The sequence below is a fragment of the Taudactylus pleione genome, unplaced genomic scaffold (genome assembly GCF_031769625.1).
Source record: "Taudactylus pleione unplaced genomic scaffold, aTauple2 ptg000115l, whole genome shotgun sequence".
Lineage (NCBI taxonomy): Eukaryota > Metazoa > Chordata > Amphibia > Anura > Myobatrachidae > Taudactylus > Taudactylus pleione.
In genome coordinates, this window is record NW_028284517.1 from 1968864 (window position 1) to 1986233 (window position 17370).

At 44.4% G+C, this 17370-nt stretch overlaps 1 pseudogene; it reads right to left on the reverse strand.

Moving 5' to 3' along the window:
* Positions 1-1638: 1638 nt before the first annotated feature.
* Positions 1639-7168, reverse strand: LOC148524875 (uncharacterized; annotated as a pseudogene).
* Positions 7169-17370: the final 10202 nt, after the last annotated feature.

Below are 17370 nucleotides of genomic sequence, written 5' to 3' on the forward strand. Positions count from 1 at the left end.
TGACCTTTAAGCACGCCTGCGTTCGAATTCCACTCCCCCGTTTTCAAGCACCTTCCCCTGTTACCACCCACATACGCCTCATTCTGTCACTCAAAATAGCAGGCACTCGCTATATAGCGTACAAACGATTTTCGGCCGCACTGACTGGTTCGCGCATGCGTACTAAAAACCGTACGCATGCGCAGATGTGCGAACATCGCTCGGAACGAGCGTACTGCCGCTAACGAGCGGCTCTGAATGAGGGCCCTAGATAGGACTGAAGTGCTTTTACATATATATATATATATATATATATATATATATACATTTATTTTATTTGTACAGTTTAACTGGAGATATTAAACCTTAAAGGAATTGGCACTTGTAATGGAAGTTTTAAAAACACATCAAATTAAAGTCAAAATGTTTTTACGAAGTCTCTGTCAATTAGATAATTTTTTATGTGAGATTTTTTTGGACAATTAAAGCAGCCTGTGGATGGTAAATAGTAGAGACGTGCGCTGACCCCCGTGTTTTGGTTTTGGATCAGGATTCATCTTCATGTTTTGGTTCTGGTTTTGGATCTGGATCTAAAAAAAAAATGATGGGAACGTGGCCTCGCTGGGAGTGGCAACCCCCGGTGTCATCACTCACGGGGCGTGACCATCACTCCCGGAGATGTTGGGCTACCCCCAGAGACTCTTTCTACACTGCCGGCTCCCCACCAAACTTGCTGCCTGCTTATTGCCATGTGTGGAGAGTAGGATCTGAGGAGTGTATCACTGGGCTGTGACATCATACCAACATGGAGGAGGAGCAGCCGCTGATGGCTTCCCAGGAAGTACCTGTATAATTAGCACACACCAGTAGGGATGGCCATCGGTGTGGTTACCATCGATAATGATATAGCAAGTGGCCATCAATGGTTACCAGCTATGTAATGGATGACCATCGATGGTTTCACCAACCAATGGTCATCTTTTTTCTTTGACTGACTGGCCGTGGGCCAATCAGAACCTGGGAGTGGGGCTTCATGGCTGTTGGGGGCGGAGCTATACTCAGTGTCCAGGCACCTTGCAAAAAGGCATCTTGGAAAAAAAAATTATGATGTGCCATCGATGAAGGGAAACTATCTGGTTCTTGCCATCAATCATCCATAAACCATCAATGTTTATGAATCATCGATGGTCGACGGCCATCCCTTCTCACCAGTCTGTTCTGCCATCAGTAAATCCAGAAGTCAATCACTATGAGCTAAATCTACTATGCAGCGCTTTCCAAAGCCAACGTGTCTTCAGAGGTTTGGCCGCTGGATTTATATCCAGTAGTAGACATACCTGTTATTAAATTGAATATATTGCCTCTTTAAAGCTAGCAATTGGAACAGCTGAAGACTTGTCGGCTTCAAAAAGTAGTATATTTAGCCCTATATCTCAAATGTATTTTCTAGTGTAATCTCTGAGAGGCACCTACAGAGAACCGTGTGATTATACCATCCCGGACACATTGTGTGCCCTCTGATGGGAGGAATTGGGCTGCCCTGTACAATAGTCTACAAATACTGCAAACAGCCGCGTGATATAAAGTAGAAGGAAGTGACCTTGGTATTTGTTACAGTATCTGCAACCTCATCGCCAGAGTCTCTATAACAGTCTGCATTTATTTTGTCTGCCTTGTGCTGTATTTTCCTGTTTTATGTATGTCCTGTTCTTCCCTACTGTCCTGTGCTGTATTTTCCTGTTCTTCCCTACTGTCCTGTTCTTTCTCACTGTCCTGTGCTGTATTTTCCTGTTTTATGTATGTCCTGTTCTTCCTCACTGTCCTGTGCTGTATTTTCTTGTTCTTAGTCACTGTCCTGTGCTGTATTTTACTGTTTTATGTATGTCCTGTTCTTCCCTACTGTCCTGTGCTGTATTTTCCTGTTTTATGTATGTCCTGTATTTTCCTGTTCTTCCCTACTGTCCTGTGCTGTATTTTCCTGTTTTATGTATGTCCTGTATTTTCCTGTTCTTCCCTACTGTCCTGTGCTGTATTTTCCTGTTCTTCCCTACTGTCCTGTGCTGTATTTTCCTGTTTTATGTATGTCCTGTATTTTCCTGTTCTTCCCTACTGTCCTGTGCTGTATTTTCCTGTTTTATGTATGTCCTGTATTTTCCTGTTCTTCCCTACTGTCCTGTGCTGTATTTTACTGTTTTATGTATGTCCTGTTCTTCCTCACTGTCCTCTGCTGTATTTTCCTGTTCTTAGTCACTGTCCTGTGCTGTATTTTCCTGTTTTATGTATGTCCTGTTCTTCCCTACTGTCCTGTGCTGTATTTTACTGTTTTATGTATGTCCTGTTCTTCCTCACTGTCCTGTGCTGTATTTTCCTGTTCTTAGTCACTGTCCTGTGTTGTATTTTCTTGTTCTTAGTCACTGTCCTGTGCTGTATTTTACTGTTTTATGTATGTCCTGTTCTTCCCTACTGTCCTGTGCTGTATTTTCCTGTTTTATGTATGTCCTGTATTTTCCTGTTCTTCCCTACTGTCCTGTGCTGTATTTTCCTGTTTTATGTATGTCCTGTATTTTCCTGTTCTTCCCTACTGTCCTGTGCTGTATTTTCCTGTTCTTCCCTACTGTCCTGTGCTGTATTTTCCTGTTTTATGTATGTCCTGTATTTTCCTGTTCTTCCCTACTGTCCTGTGCTGTATTTTACTGTTTTATGTATGTCCTGTTCTTCCTCACTGTCCTCTGCTGTATTTTCCTGTTCTTAGTCACTGTCCTGTGCTGTATTTTCCTGTTTTATGTATGTCCTGTTCTTCCCTACTGTCCTGTGCTGTATTTTCCTGTTTTATGTATGTCCTGTATTTTCCTGTTCTTACCTACTGTCCTGTGCTGTATTTTACTGTTTTATGTATGTCCTGTTCTTCCTCACTGTCCTGTGCTGTATTTTCCTGTTCTTAGTCACTGTCCTGTGTTGTATTTTACTGTTCTTAGTCACTGTCCTGTGCTGTATTTTACTGTTTTATGTATGTCCTGTATTTTCCTGTTCTTAGTCACTGTCCTGTGCTGTATTTTACTGTTTTATGTATGTCCTGTTCTTCCTCACTGTCCTGTGCTGTATTTTCCTGTTCTTAGTCACTGTCCTGTGCTGTATTTTACTGTTCTTAGTCACTGTCCTGTGTTGTATTTTACTGTTCTTAGTCACTGTCCTGTGCTGTATTTTACTGTTTTATGTATGTCCTGTATTTTCCTGTTCTTAGTCACTGTCCTGTGCTGTATTTTCCTGTTCTTAGTCACTGTCCTGTGCTGTATTTTCCTGTTCTTAGTCACTGTCCTGTGCTGTATTTTACTGTTTTATGTATGTCCTGTTCTTCCTCACTGTCCTGTGCTGTATTTTCCTGTTTTATGTATGTCCTGTATTTTCCTGTTCTTCCCTACTGTCCTGTCCTGTATTTTCCTGTTCTTCTCCACTGTCCTGTCCTGTATTTTCCTGTTCTTCTCCACTGTCCTGTGCTGTATTTTTCTGTTCTTCCCCACTGTCCTGTGCTGTATTTTCCTGTTCTTCTCCACTGTCCTGTGCTGTATTTTCCTGTTCTTCTCCACTGTCCTGTCCTGTATTTTCCTGTTCTTCTCCACTGTCCTGTGCTGTATTTTCCTGTTCTTCTCAACTGTCCTGTGCTGTATTTTCCTGTTCTTCTCCACTGTCCTGTGCTGTACTTTCCTGTTTTATGTATGTCCTGTATTTTCCTGTTCTTCCCAACTGTCCTGTGCTGTATTTTCTTGTTCTTCTCCACTGTCCTGTGCTGTATTTTGATGTTCTTCTCCACTGTCCTGTGCTGTACTTTCCTGTTTTATGTATGTCCTGTATTTTCCTGTTCTTCCCAACTGTCCTGTGCTGTATTTTCTTGTTCTTCTCCACTGTCCTATGCTGTATTTTCCTGTTCTTCTCCACTGTCCTGTGCTGTATTTTCCTGTTCTTCTCCACTGTCCTGTGCTGTATTTTCCTGTTCTTCCCCACTGTCCTGTGCTGTATTTTCCTGTTCTTCTCCACTGTCCTGTGCTGTATTTTCCTGTTCTTCTCCACTGTCCTGTGCTGTATTTTCCTGTTCTTCCCCACTGTCCTGTGCTGTATTTTCCTGTTCTTCCCAACTGTCTTGTGCTGTATTTTCCTGTTTTATGTATGTCCTGTATTTTCCTGTTGTTCCCAACTGTCCTGTGCTGTATTTTCCTGTTTTATGTCTGTCCTGTATTTTCCTGTTCTTCCCAACTGTCCTGTGCTGTATTTTCCTGTTCTTCTCCACTGTCCTGTGCTGTATTTTCCTGTTCTTCCCTACTGTCCTGTACTGTATTTTCCTGTTTTATGTATGTCCTGTATTTTCCTGTTCTTCCCAACTGTCCTGTGCTGTATTTTCTTGTTCTTCTCCACTGTCCTGTGCTGTATTTTCCTGTTCTTCCCTACTGTCCTGTCCTGTATTTTCCTGTTTTATGTATGTCCTGTATTTTCCTGTTCTTCCCAACTGTCCTGTGCTGTATTTTCCTGTTCTTCCCTACTGTCCTGTCCTGTATTTTCCTGTTCTTCCCTACTGTCCTGTGCTGTATTTTCCTGTTCTTCCCTACTGTCCTGTGCTGTATTTTCCTGTTCTTCCCTACTGTCCTGTGCTGTATTTTCCTGTTCTTCCCTACTGTCCTGTGCTGTACTTTCCTGTTCTTCCCCACTGTCATGTCCTGTATTTTCCTGTTCTTCTCCACTGTCCTGTGCTGTATTTTCCTGTTCTTCCCTACTGTCCTGTGCTGTATTTTCCTGTTATTCCCTACTGTCCTGTGCTGTATTTTCCTGTTCTTCCCTACTGTCCTGTCCTGTATTTTCCTGTTCTTCCCTACTGTCCTGTCCTGTATTTTCCTGTTCTTCCCTACTGTCCTGTGCTGTATTTTCCTGTTCTTCCCTACTGTCCTGTGCTGTATTTTCCTGTTCTTCCCTACTGTCCTGTGCTGTACTTTCCTGTTCTTCCCCACTGTCATGTCCTGTATTTTCCTGTTCTTCCCTACTGTCCTGTGCTGTATTTTCCTGTTATTCCCTACTGTCCTGTGCTGTATTTTCCTGTTCTTCCCTACTGTCCTGTCCTGTATTTTCCTGTTCTTCCCTACTGTCCTGTCCTGTATTTTCCTGTTCTTCCCTACTGTCCTGTGCTGTATTTTCCTGTTCTTCCCTACTGTCCTGTGCTGTATTTTCCTGTTCTTCCCTACTGTCCTGTGCTGTACTTTCCTGTTCTTCCCCACTGTCATGTCCTGTATTTTCCTGTTCTTCCCTACTGTCTTGTGCTTTATTTTGCTGTTCTTCCCCAATGTCCTGTGCTGTATTTTCCTGTTCTTCCCTACTGTCAGTGACCAGATATAGACCACCTGCATAGGCAAATGCAGGGGGTTTCCGTCTGCCTGGAAACCCCCCTCCCCAGCCCACACCATGACCACAATAGAAATAGTAGATTGTTACTAGTGCTGCACGTTCTTCTCAGTATCACAAATGAAATAATTAGCACCACCTGTGGATCTTTTAACATGTATCAGCCAGTAATTCAATCCAATAGTCTGGAATGGTGCCCACATCTAAAATAAATATGTTCACCTCAGGCAGGATGGCCTACTGACGCATCTAATGGCTTACTGTGATCACTGGTCCTGTATATGCTGGAATTATGACACACAATACACTTTGTATGATGCTTATTAAAGCTGGTTAAGTACTAATTCTGCCGTCTTCATTGACAGGCCACGCTCACTCTAAAATTAACCATTTGGAAACCCCCCTCTGGAAATCCTGCATTTGCCACTGACCTACTGGAAGGATTGGTGGTGCCCTATGGAATACTGCAGTAGGACATCATCTTCTTACAGCCACTCCTATAGTATGAATAACGGCTCCTCCTCCCTATAACAAAGGACATTATACAGAGTACAGGTAATGTACAGAGATTGCAGCTGAGATAGTTATTTATTCAGCATGTTTCTGACTGTGATTGTTGTCAGGGACAAGTCATTAGCAGAGATTCCTCTCACTCACAACAGTAAAAAAAAAAAACCCTCAAATAATAACACGTACGGAACAGGTCTTTGTATCACTCCTACGAATCCTGTTAATGATTATATGGACCCATCTAGCAGTGCTGAGCAATAGAGGGAACAGTCACCAGGAAAACATCTGCCATGAAGAAATTGAGTAATATGGAAATTAGCCCGTTTCCGCAGATCAGATGGATGGAGGCGTTACCTCGCCATAGCCTATTTGCAGGGCGTATTAGTGTTTTTGGCTCTGATGGGGACATTTACTTCTGTGCGGATTCGTTTTTCAGACATTTTTCTGGTGGTTTAACTCGCAAGAAAAAAAAAAAAAAAAAGGTTTATCACATGGCCACATTAGACATTGCCATCCCAAACTGAGCATCGGGCCTAGTTCTCTGGACTGCTATTGAGGCCTTGCACATAGAGATGACCAGGCCAATGCTAAGTAGCACTGGGCTCTTTTTGGTACCCCTGGCTTGTGGGCTCCATGGTAAAAATGCACAAATACCGTATAGTGCCCACTCTTGTTGCACCACAAATACTAGCATACACAGGTGCATCAGGGCATACTTGTATCACCTGACTGCGTTAGGCTATGGTGCATCCTCTCAATCCCCCCAAAATTTGGGATGATGGTCTGAATTGCTGGTTTAAATTGAGATTCTAGCCTGATACAGAGGTGGGTGCATTTACAACATCAGGCGCTTTCCATGCAGTCATGATTCTGGAACACAAAAGTACACCTATAAATAGCTCACTTTACACAACACAAGCAGGAAAATTGTGTACATAAGAAGCTTATAAATCTCCCTCTATAAAGCTCAGTCAGGGAGGTGGCTACACAATAACAGGAGGCCGAGCACTGGAACCTTATAATCTATCTGGATAAGAGATCTGGGAAGGGCAAATACTGAACGTCACTCACAGGGCTCGTCATGTAGGGGAAAAGTGAACGTAGAAGAGACACGATGACGTGTAGTCTGTAGATATCTTAATCACCGTATAACAGTCTTGCACAGTGCCGTATCCAGAACGTGCCTTTGCCCAGATGAGGTCTCACCAGTGATCGCTGGATCTTCTCCAAAACTCCTCCATACAGCTTTGGAGAAGATCCACCGATCACTGGTGAGACCGTGTCTGGGCAAAGGCATGTGCCGGATACCGCACTGTACAATTGTGATACGTACACCTCATCAATACATGTGTTATAGAGAAGACTTATCAATGGCCCAGTCACACCTGAGGAAGAGACTCCCAGTATAAAGCTATTGGGGTATGAGGAAACTTCCAAACCAACAAAAATCACATCGGGCCTCATTGCCTCGTTCCCCCAGTTTCTGAATAGAGGCGATCTGTAGGTGGCATTTTGGATGTGGTGATGCTGCTTGGAAGCCATCTGGATTGTGGCTTATTCCATACATCAGCCTGACTTGTGCACAGGAGAAGGCTTCTTGAGTCTTCTAGACATTCTCCAACTGGACGTCTCAGTATGAAGACCATCGGCCGCAGCATTAGCATAAAGACTCGCGCTGCGGCATTAGACACAGGCGCAGCTGCAATAGCACGCTTCTCTTAATCAAGCCCTAAACATCATTTAGAAAGCGCAAGACAGTCACTTTCCTGCGCAATTGCACCTTGAGCTTCCATTTCCGCTGGGCCACATAGGTTTATGGAAGAAGATGGCTGCTTTGTGAGGGACAGCAGTTTGCATGGTTTCAACTGGATGGAGGTTTTGGGTGGGAAAAGAGCGTTCCTACTGAAGTACCAAGTGGTTGCACCATGTTTTGCAAAGCACGGCAGAAATGGGATTATGTATTACTTACAAAGTATAATTATTGTAGTCAGATAAAGTGATGGAGAGAGAACACATTTTCAGGTGCATTCCATCTTCAGCATGGGATATGGTTGTCTTTTTTTTATTATTTAGTTTGTTATTTCCAGGTGGGTCTTTTTCGGAAAATGTCCAATTAGCTAAGACTCATTTTGCACCTTCATATTGTACTTCAATGTAATAAACCAGCTTCACCCATGCAAAGTGTCTATGTACTAAAGACAGATCCATTACCCACTCTTTCCCATTATTAATTAAAGCTATAAATGCGGCCAAATGGGAGAGAACTTTAGGAGAAAATCTGAAAAGTAGGATTCCATGGAACGGGTGACTGTAAAGTACGGGGAGGTTTGGCTGTGATGTGATATTGGAACTTCCTGCCCTTCAGTAAAGTTTGCCACTAAATCTCACTCTTGTTTCTCCACTTGTCCGCATCAGTGGATGGATGCTACGTAATTAACGCCGTCACTTCAGCCAAGTCCTCCCCTTGGTATGTGCCCGATCCCGCTCCTCCGTAAAAGCCATCTTTATCTGACAACCTCTGCGCTGTTATGTAAATATGGGCTCATTTGCGCAAATTGAGGTGCAGTGTGGGAAGATGGCTGTTTTTGCACGGTGGAGAGGATGGTGTGGGTTTTTTATTACTTTATGACACATTATTAACATGACATAGATCGGTTGTTACTCTTAAACCTGCCAAGAAAAGAAAATTGTTAATTGATGTGAAGCGAAAACAAATGGAGAAATGAAGTCTATAAGTCACCCATAGTTTTATTATTTTCACCATACTTAACTTAAACTTAACTAATATAAAATAAAGACACTGACAACTGAATAGATTGCAAAAAAAAGGTCACAGACAAATTTATTTAATTGAATTGTAATTGATTTGGAATTGATTCGAGCATGGTGGTGAAAAAGCAGTGCTAACTCGGCTACAGCCCATATGAAGAATGTATTACTAAGATGGGGGTGGAGATTCCTCCCCCAAACGCAAGCTATCTCGGGTAGTACCATCTCCCCTTAATCTAGCACAGTGCTGATCCCTCCATAAGATGGAGACCTGGTCCTCCCCTTAGGCAGCAACTGACTCGCCTCTCTCAAAGGGGGGATGCTAGCCAAGTTCAGCTGCACTAAATTGAGCCACCGAGGAGAAGCTTTCCACCAGCGGCGCCTCACCTGTTGCAAGCAAAAGTAGAGAAATAACGTTCCAACGAATAACATCGGCCCAAGCCGATTGAAGAAATGTTGGGTGGGCGGGTGGTATCACAACTGGAAGAGAAAGCTGACTCCTCCCACTGCCCTAATATCCTTAAAAAGAGCCCGCCTACACAGGCTGTCAAATTTGAGTGAACGAATACAATACCCAATAACGGGACTGCAACCAAAAGCCAGTTCTATCCAGTACTGCTACAATAAAAATCAGGGTGCTTATCTCCTCTCAAGCTTATGCTAGCATTCGCATGCTTTATTGTTATTGGCAAAGTGTAATGAGTTGGGATTAGCAGGAAGAATAGAATGCCGACAGTTAGAAAACACTCAGACGTGATAAGAAATGAGAATTCATTAAGCTGTGTACACATTGATATATATATCGCCCGTTCCATTGAACGAGCGGTATATCGCTATAGCAGGTGCATAACTCGACCTAGGAGGGCTCCATAGCAAAATTTGCATGGGCCACCATAGGTCCCCGAGCCACCTTCGGTCCATAAACCGCCCCCGCCCTCCTCTGCACTCTCCTCTCCTTGACTTACCTGCTCCATGGTCGCGCTGTGCAGGGCAGGCACACCTCCTCTCCCAGTCGGCTCCATCTCTCCTCACTGACTGATGCTGGGAGGAGTTGGCCACGCCTCCTCCCAGTATTAGTCAACGAGGAGCGCTGGAGGTGGAGCCAACCTGTAGGACGTGACCACGGAGGGGGGCCTCGACCACGGAGAAGGTAAGTCGAGTAGATGGGAGTGAGGATTGGGGGGGCCCGCGGATTGAGGCCAGGCCCCGGGTCGGTCCGGGCCCCATAACAGTCGCACCCCTGCACCTACTGTAGTTACGCCATTGATCTATAGTGCACCGCCGGGTGTGTACAGCAGATCTCTACGTCATTCACAGAAATATCCTATCTGCTGTGCAGCACATATATCTGAAAGATATATCGGTCATCTGCTGGTGTGTATGGGCGACCCACCGATCACCGATACACATATAGCAGGGACCCGGCGGTGATTGACAGCTCAACTGGGCGCACAAATTTAAATGCCCATCTAGTTGAGTTGTCAAGCCCGGGACATCGGACACAGACAATTGGTAAGTGTGTATACACTTATCAATCATCAGATAAGTCGCTGGGTACTATGCCTTGGCGACAGATAAAAGTGGAGAGAGATAAATACAAAGCTCCTGTTATTTCACAGGCTGTGATTGGTTGGTATTTTATCTCTCTCCACTTTATTTCTTTCCAAGTCTCCCCCTATAACAGTTAATAACATTTCCCCAGTATCACAAACACAGAAACGCATTTATTAATACACTGGTCTCTTAGTTGGAGCAAGTCCTGTACATGGGCAGAGATAAGATAACAGCCTACAGGTGTCAAAATGATTGTGTTATCTCACGCACACCTGATATGGCCTCTTATTATGGAAACTTCTCTATCTAATATTCTACGTGGATACAGGATGCAGCAATATACCCACAGCCAGCAAAATCCTCCAGTTCACACTAATCACCCGGCAAGGTGTTCCTGTATGGTACGTCAATTATGTGGGTGAAAATTAAAACTGTGTAATTCAGCAAAGCACTATATTTTTAATGCAACTTTTCATATGACTAAAGAGCCAAAACAATAATATATATATATATATATTAGGGATGTGCGCCGGACCATTTTTGCCGGATTTGGATTTGGTTCTAATTCGTCGTCCGGCTTTGGATTTGGATTTGGATTTGCCAAACTGCGGTGACTGGCTTTGGATTTGGATTTGGATTTTTTTACAAAAATTGACAAAAAAAGCTAAAATCACATAAATTGGTCTTTTTTTTCTTCCTAGAGTATTATTACCCTCAATAACATTAATTTCCAGTCAATTTAGACCATATAACAGCTCATAATATTGTTTTCAACATTATTGGCCAAAGGTTGCAGTGAGCTGACTGGTTCCTAAGCGATAGAGCAGCGGCACAACGACACAGACACCACAGTATAAAGCACATCTATGACACATTGCCACACAGCAGTGGCAGAAATGAAAAGTAGTGCACCCACCCAGTGGGGTACGGCCAGCAGAGTCACAGTACTTGTTTACATAGTGGGCTACGGCCCAAGGAGTCACAGTGCACAATCTTATTCACATTACACCGCACGTAGGGCCTGATTCACATTACACCATAAAGTAGTGTCTCTTATTTATGTTACGACACACAGTAGTGCCCCTTTTGCACAATGCCCACAGTAGTGACCCTTTTACACAATGCCCACAGTAGTGCCCCTTTTACACAATGCCCACAGTAGCGGTGTTCTTTACACAATGCCCCCAGCAGTGGTGCCCCCTATGCAGTCCCCTTAGTAGTAGGGTCTCCTATGCAGTGCCCCCAGTAGAATGCCCCCCAGTAGAATGCCCCCCATTAGCAGGCCCCCCCAGTAGTATGCCCCCCATTAGCATGCCACCCAGTAGTATGCCCCCCTTTAGCAGGCCCCCCCAGTAGTATGCCCCCCATTAGCAGCCCCCCCAGTAGTATGGCCCCCCCAGTAGTATGGCCCCCCAGTAGTATGGCCCCCCCAGTAGTAGGCTGCCCCCAGTAGCAGGCCCCCCTCAGTAGTAGGCTGCCCCAGTAGTAGCCCCCCCTGTAGTATGGCCCCCCCTGTAGTATGGCCCCCCCAGTAGTAGTAAGCCCCCCCAGTAGTATCCCCCCCAGTAGTAGTAAGCCCCCCCCAGTAGTATGGCCCCCCCAGTAGCAGGCCCCTCAGTAGTATGGCCCCCCCAGTAGCAGACCCCCCCAGTAGCAAACCCCCCCCAGTAGTATAGCCCCCCCCCAGTAGCAGGCCCCTCAGTAGTATGGACGCCCAGCGCCCAGTAGCAGACCCCCCCAGTAGCAGACCCCCCCAGTAGTATAGCCCCCCCCACAGTAGCAGGCCCCTCAATAGTATGGACCCCCAGTAGCAGACCCCCCCAGTAGTATAGCCCCCCCAGTAGCAGACCCCCCCAGTAGTATAGCACCCCCCAGTAGCGCCCCCGGATCTTTGACAAGTAAAAAAAAATAAATAATAAAACTTACCTGATTCCCCGCTCCCGCGCCGTCCGCTCTGCTGTCACACGCTGCGGAGGGAGTTGGAAGACGGAGCTCATGTGTGAGCTCCAGCCGGCTCCCTCCGTACAGCAGCCAATGAGAGTCTGTGTGACTCTCATTGGCTGCTGTGACAAACACACAGCTGCCGCTGGCGGCTGTGTGTCTGTGTCTGTGTAGGGCAGAGCGCACTGCGCTCTGCCCTACACGCGAGGAGACCTGATGTCGGATTCTCTAGTGAGAATCCGACATCAGGAGGCCGCCGTTCGGCCCCAAACGGGGATCCGAACGGGGATCCGAGTCAGGCGGTGAACACCCGAACAGGGTTCGGGTGGACTCGGATCCCCAATGTTCGGAGCGGTTCGGATTCCACAGAATCCGAACCGCTCATCTCTAATATATATATATATATATATATATATATTTATACACATACGGGTTGGGTATAAAATCCTGGCACTTGGGATGCCTGCCATCAAAAGACCGACAGCGGCATCCCGATGCTGAGACTCTTGACATGGGAGAGGTAAGTACCCTAATTTAAAAAAAATGAAAATAAATAAATCCAATGGGACGCACTGTTATAAAAGCAGCTGGTTAAAGGGGTAGTCGCCCTAAAATGTAAAACACAATAAAATACAAAAGAACCAGCGCTAGAATAAAGAGATGGACGGTTATTCCTTACGCAATAAAATTACATTTAATTATAAAAAAAACATAAAATAGGTATAATATACCGCAATCAACATATAAAGTACCAATAATATCAAAAGTTATTAAGTATCAGAATTCCAGATATTAATCGTTTATAAAATATAAGATATAAGTCTTTGTTCCTGTGTAATAAATCCAAATAGGACCTAGACTCCTTCCACTTGAGAATGTATACCCAGCTCCTTCAACTCCTGAAGAAGCTGGGTGTACGTTTACCCAGCGAAACGCGTTGAGATGACAGCTCTTTTATTCCTGTGCTTTATTGGACTATTATTTGGATTTCCATATCTCTGTTATGACTGAGTGCGGCGCTGGAGACAATACAGGTGGATTATTATATACAGCCTAATTACTTGCACCCTGGATGCTAAAGAATGTGGTGAAACCCATGTGCTCATAACTTTATTGCTGCATATACATTCTCAAGTCTTGGATACAGTGGAAGGAGTCGGGATCGCCTGGGGGCGGTACTACCTGCCGTTGGCTGTAGCCGGCTCAAGGTTTTCGTACTGTGTGGGAAGGGGTGCCCTGCCTATTTTTTCAGTCCCGGGCCCCACAATTTCTGATGGCAGTCCTGGTTGCACAATAGCCAGACAGACATTTCCCACATCCAGCAGCTACAATTGTTTTTCTGCTACCTTGTGTACTATGTGTTCCCCACACCTCTTAGATTGTAAGCTCACATGGGCAACACCATATTTTATCTTCACTTTCAGGTCATGGTATACATATTTCTTCGTATTATGATCCTCTCAGTGTACAGCGCTGCGTAATACAGTATGTTGGCTCTTTTTAACTAAAGGGTAGTAATAATAATGCTGTGCTGGTAAAAATGCTTAGGAGCGTCTACCCCATAAATATGATTAATTGGGAAACTCCAAGTAGATGGACAGAACCGAAACTTCATATAGAGAAGTTTTTTTTCAGGCCACAGTTATTAAAGGGACACAGATTATTTAATACAAGGTGATCAGCTGTATAAGAAATAATAAGGGACTGTGGCCCTCATTCAGAGCCGCTCGCTATTTGCGGTCGTTCGTTCTAAAACAAGGGGTGGCTATTCAAATGAACCGTTTGCTAATTGTGGTCTGTTCACGCCTCTAAGTCTGAACGAGCGAGCAAAACTTGCGGTTGTAATTTTGAAAAATACGCCCCCTTGCCGCTCGCACCATACGTCATGTCCGCTATTTATTAGATTAATCGAGTACATCGAACAACGTATGAACTGCTCGCTATTCTTGTGGTTGGTTTTTTCAACCGCTATTTTGCGAGCAGTTCTGAGTAAAAAAAAACCAAGTGACGTGGTCAATGACGCTGCTGTATTAATTATGCACTCCCTTAAAACGCCCGTTTTGACCTTTAAGCACGCCTGCGTTCGAATTCCACACCCCCGTTTTCAAGCACCTTCCCCTGTTACCACCCACATATGCCTTCTCCTGTCACTCAAAATAGCAGGCACTCGCTATATAGCGAACAAACGATTTTCGGCTGCACTGACTGGTTCGCGCATGCGTATTAAAATCCATGCATGCGCAGCTGTGCGAACATCGGCCAGAACGAACGAGCGGCCGCTTCCGAGCGGCTCTGAATCAGGGCCTGTATCTAGTAAGAACATGCATGTAAAAGTTTTAATAACAAGAAAGAATTCAGGATATATAATGTTCTGATCACACAGTGGCCTGTCAATGTCTTATCGTCAGTTAAAAGTCGGTAAGATCTGCCATCAGAATGTCATCTGGATACTGTATAGTTTTATTTCAGATGGTGACACACAGCATTCTTTCCATATATACCTGTAATAAAAGCTGCAGGGTTGGCCCTCATACGTTTAGATCTCCAAGGCATGATGTATTTGTCTCATTGCACAATGGTTACTGTCTCACTCCCCGTACTAAGAAGCTGTCACATAACTCAGAAAGTGACATTTTTGCTTGTGTCACGGGTGTGGATCACGTGAACTGACTCACTGATATCACAGCGTCGCAGAATGACTTCACCTTTTTCGAGGATAATAGCTGCATAAGTAAGTGTGCAGCAGGGAATTTCATGTCATGCTAATTACTGGGCGTTGGCAATGTGCGATTTATGCTTCCAGCGCAGAATAATTCTGGAAACTGGCGGATCAGGGCAATAGTTCCACATAGAATTATTTAATTGTAAGCTATTAGCTGGTCATGTGATTAGTCTGAAACACAGATACCAAAGTATCATGAAAACACTCAGGCCATCACAGCATGTCAGGTTTACTGGATTTCCTAATGTGGGAATCAATCATTCACTTACTGCTCTTCAAGTGAGGATATTCTGGGAACACAAATGCTGATGTGTTGGAGGAGGGATATCCTGAAGACATGTGCTGTTTGAACTCTCCTATGACTGAGACATTGCTTTAGGATACGTGTTTCTAAATAAATCATTGGATGGAAGGTGGACTGTGTTTGCTCTGTATTACCTATTCAGCTGTTACCATTATTTGGGAGCCCCTCCTGCTCTATGGCACTGTATCTTTTGTGACCCCCTTGTAATATTTATGTGTCACCTAGGACAGGCCGCTCCTGGGGTATGGAACATCAACTCCTCCACCTGGGTTTCCAAATAAGCTTTCAGCAGGTAGTGGGTGATATCAGGGGCCGGGAGACCCCTGTCTGATCCAGTAATCACAGATAATAGGTGTATAGTGGGCAGGGCTGGGTTAAGGGACACAAAGGATTGGGGCTGAAAATGAGCCTATTGTGAAAGACAGAGGAGGTGTAACCAGTGCTGTGTGGGTGTGGCCATTGCCATGTGGGCGTGTACTTCCCCTACATTATCAGCCCAATTTCTCCCTAATTACGGAAAAGTAGAGATATTGGAATCATTCTGTAACGAAAAGTTAAATAAAATGTTAATACTTGTGATTTATGTCCAACAGTACGGCCATCTGGGCAGCTGGTCATCATCATGCTGTCCTGACTATGGGCTATTATGACTGACAAGTTCCTCTTTTCAGGACATGCAATGGGCCAGACACAATTGCTTATGACCTGGGTCCGGAGCCCCTATGCCTTTGGGCCACATAGCAACAACACCCCCTGTACCCACTATAGCTACGTCCATAGCCAGGGGGGAGGATAGTCACAATGGTATGTGCCACACTACATCCTGGTGCTACAAGTGCATCACTTGACAGTAGTATAGACCAGGACCCGGAGGCTCCCTCTCAGACTCGCTTGTCACACTGTGTCGATAATAAGCCTGCAGTGGGGGAGCTGTTGCTCTGCTCCTTCCCGTGTTGCTGAAATGGTGGCTTCATAGATGCTTTTGAGTCCCGCTATTTTATCACTTCCTGCCCTCAAACTGCTGGTAGATGCAGTCCCATAGCCGAAGAGCACAAAAGTGGCTACGTGAAAGAGTTGTGGTCCATCAATCCCAGCCCCATTGGCACATGCTGACATGCTGTCAGAGGAGAAGTGACTAGATGTCAGGGAGACACTGATTAGCACCTACTGGGCAGTAACCATCGGTACTGGGTAGTTGGTGGGATTTGGTTGATTTAGGTGATGTCACATGATATCTGGAGAAGAGATGGTGCTGGAGTCATGGGCATACACCTCTAACCTGGTGCCCGGCCTCATTATAGACGCAGGCTGTGCCATTTCTTTAGTCTCAGTATTGCTATAAAAGAGAGAAATATCCACATTTATCAGAGTTGCCTGCAGGACAGAACATGGTGGGTCTCAATGTGGCACAAGACCCCACTGGTCCTCTGAGAAACAGGCAATGGCTCTATGGAGCCTGATCCCTAACTGGAAAACACGGGCAATTCCATGAGACGGTTCTCCAGGTGGCAAGGGTGCAGTCTGATAATATAAAGTTACAATAACAAACTCATCTCTTTGTCTTGACCTTGAATGTGGTTTCCAGGGCTCTTGCACACATATTGTTGATGGTAATCAGCTATTATTTGTTCTGCAATGACGGGACCTATTTACCTGTAGGCTGAACGTTACATCATCTTTCCTGATTGTGCAAAGTATTTCAGCAGGTGACATTTCATGGCAGAAAAGAATGGAGGCTGCGTTCTCCTGGTGGTACTGCCGTTGTTCAGGCTCTGGTGGACGTCTAATGACAGAGACTATGTACATTATACAGAATACAAATACAGCGGTATAAAATGTAAAACAGTGGACTTGGATAGTAGCGCCTAAAGGTGTCAGTGTATAAATATATAAATAAATATCACAAATAGCATAAAAAAGTACCAAATAAATTCAAGAAAAATACAAAGTGTCAAGTATTTACCGAACTAAAGTGCTGTGTACAATATTGCACATAGCATGAAAAATTACCAAGTCAAGTGTTTATCAAATAAAGTTCTAAATGCCTGTGCTTAAATAATAAATTGCACTAAAATTACAGTATGGTATAGTATATACAGTATATACATTTATTATAACCATTTTCATAGACAAATTTCATTGGATACCCAAAAATAATAAATAAAGAAAAAACAGAAAATTTTATAAAAATAAGAATAGCAAACGTAGA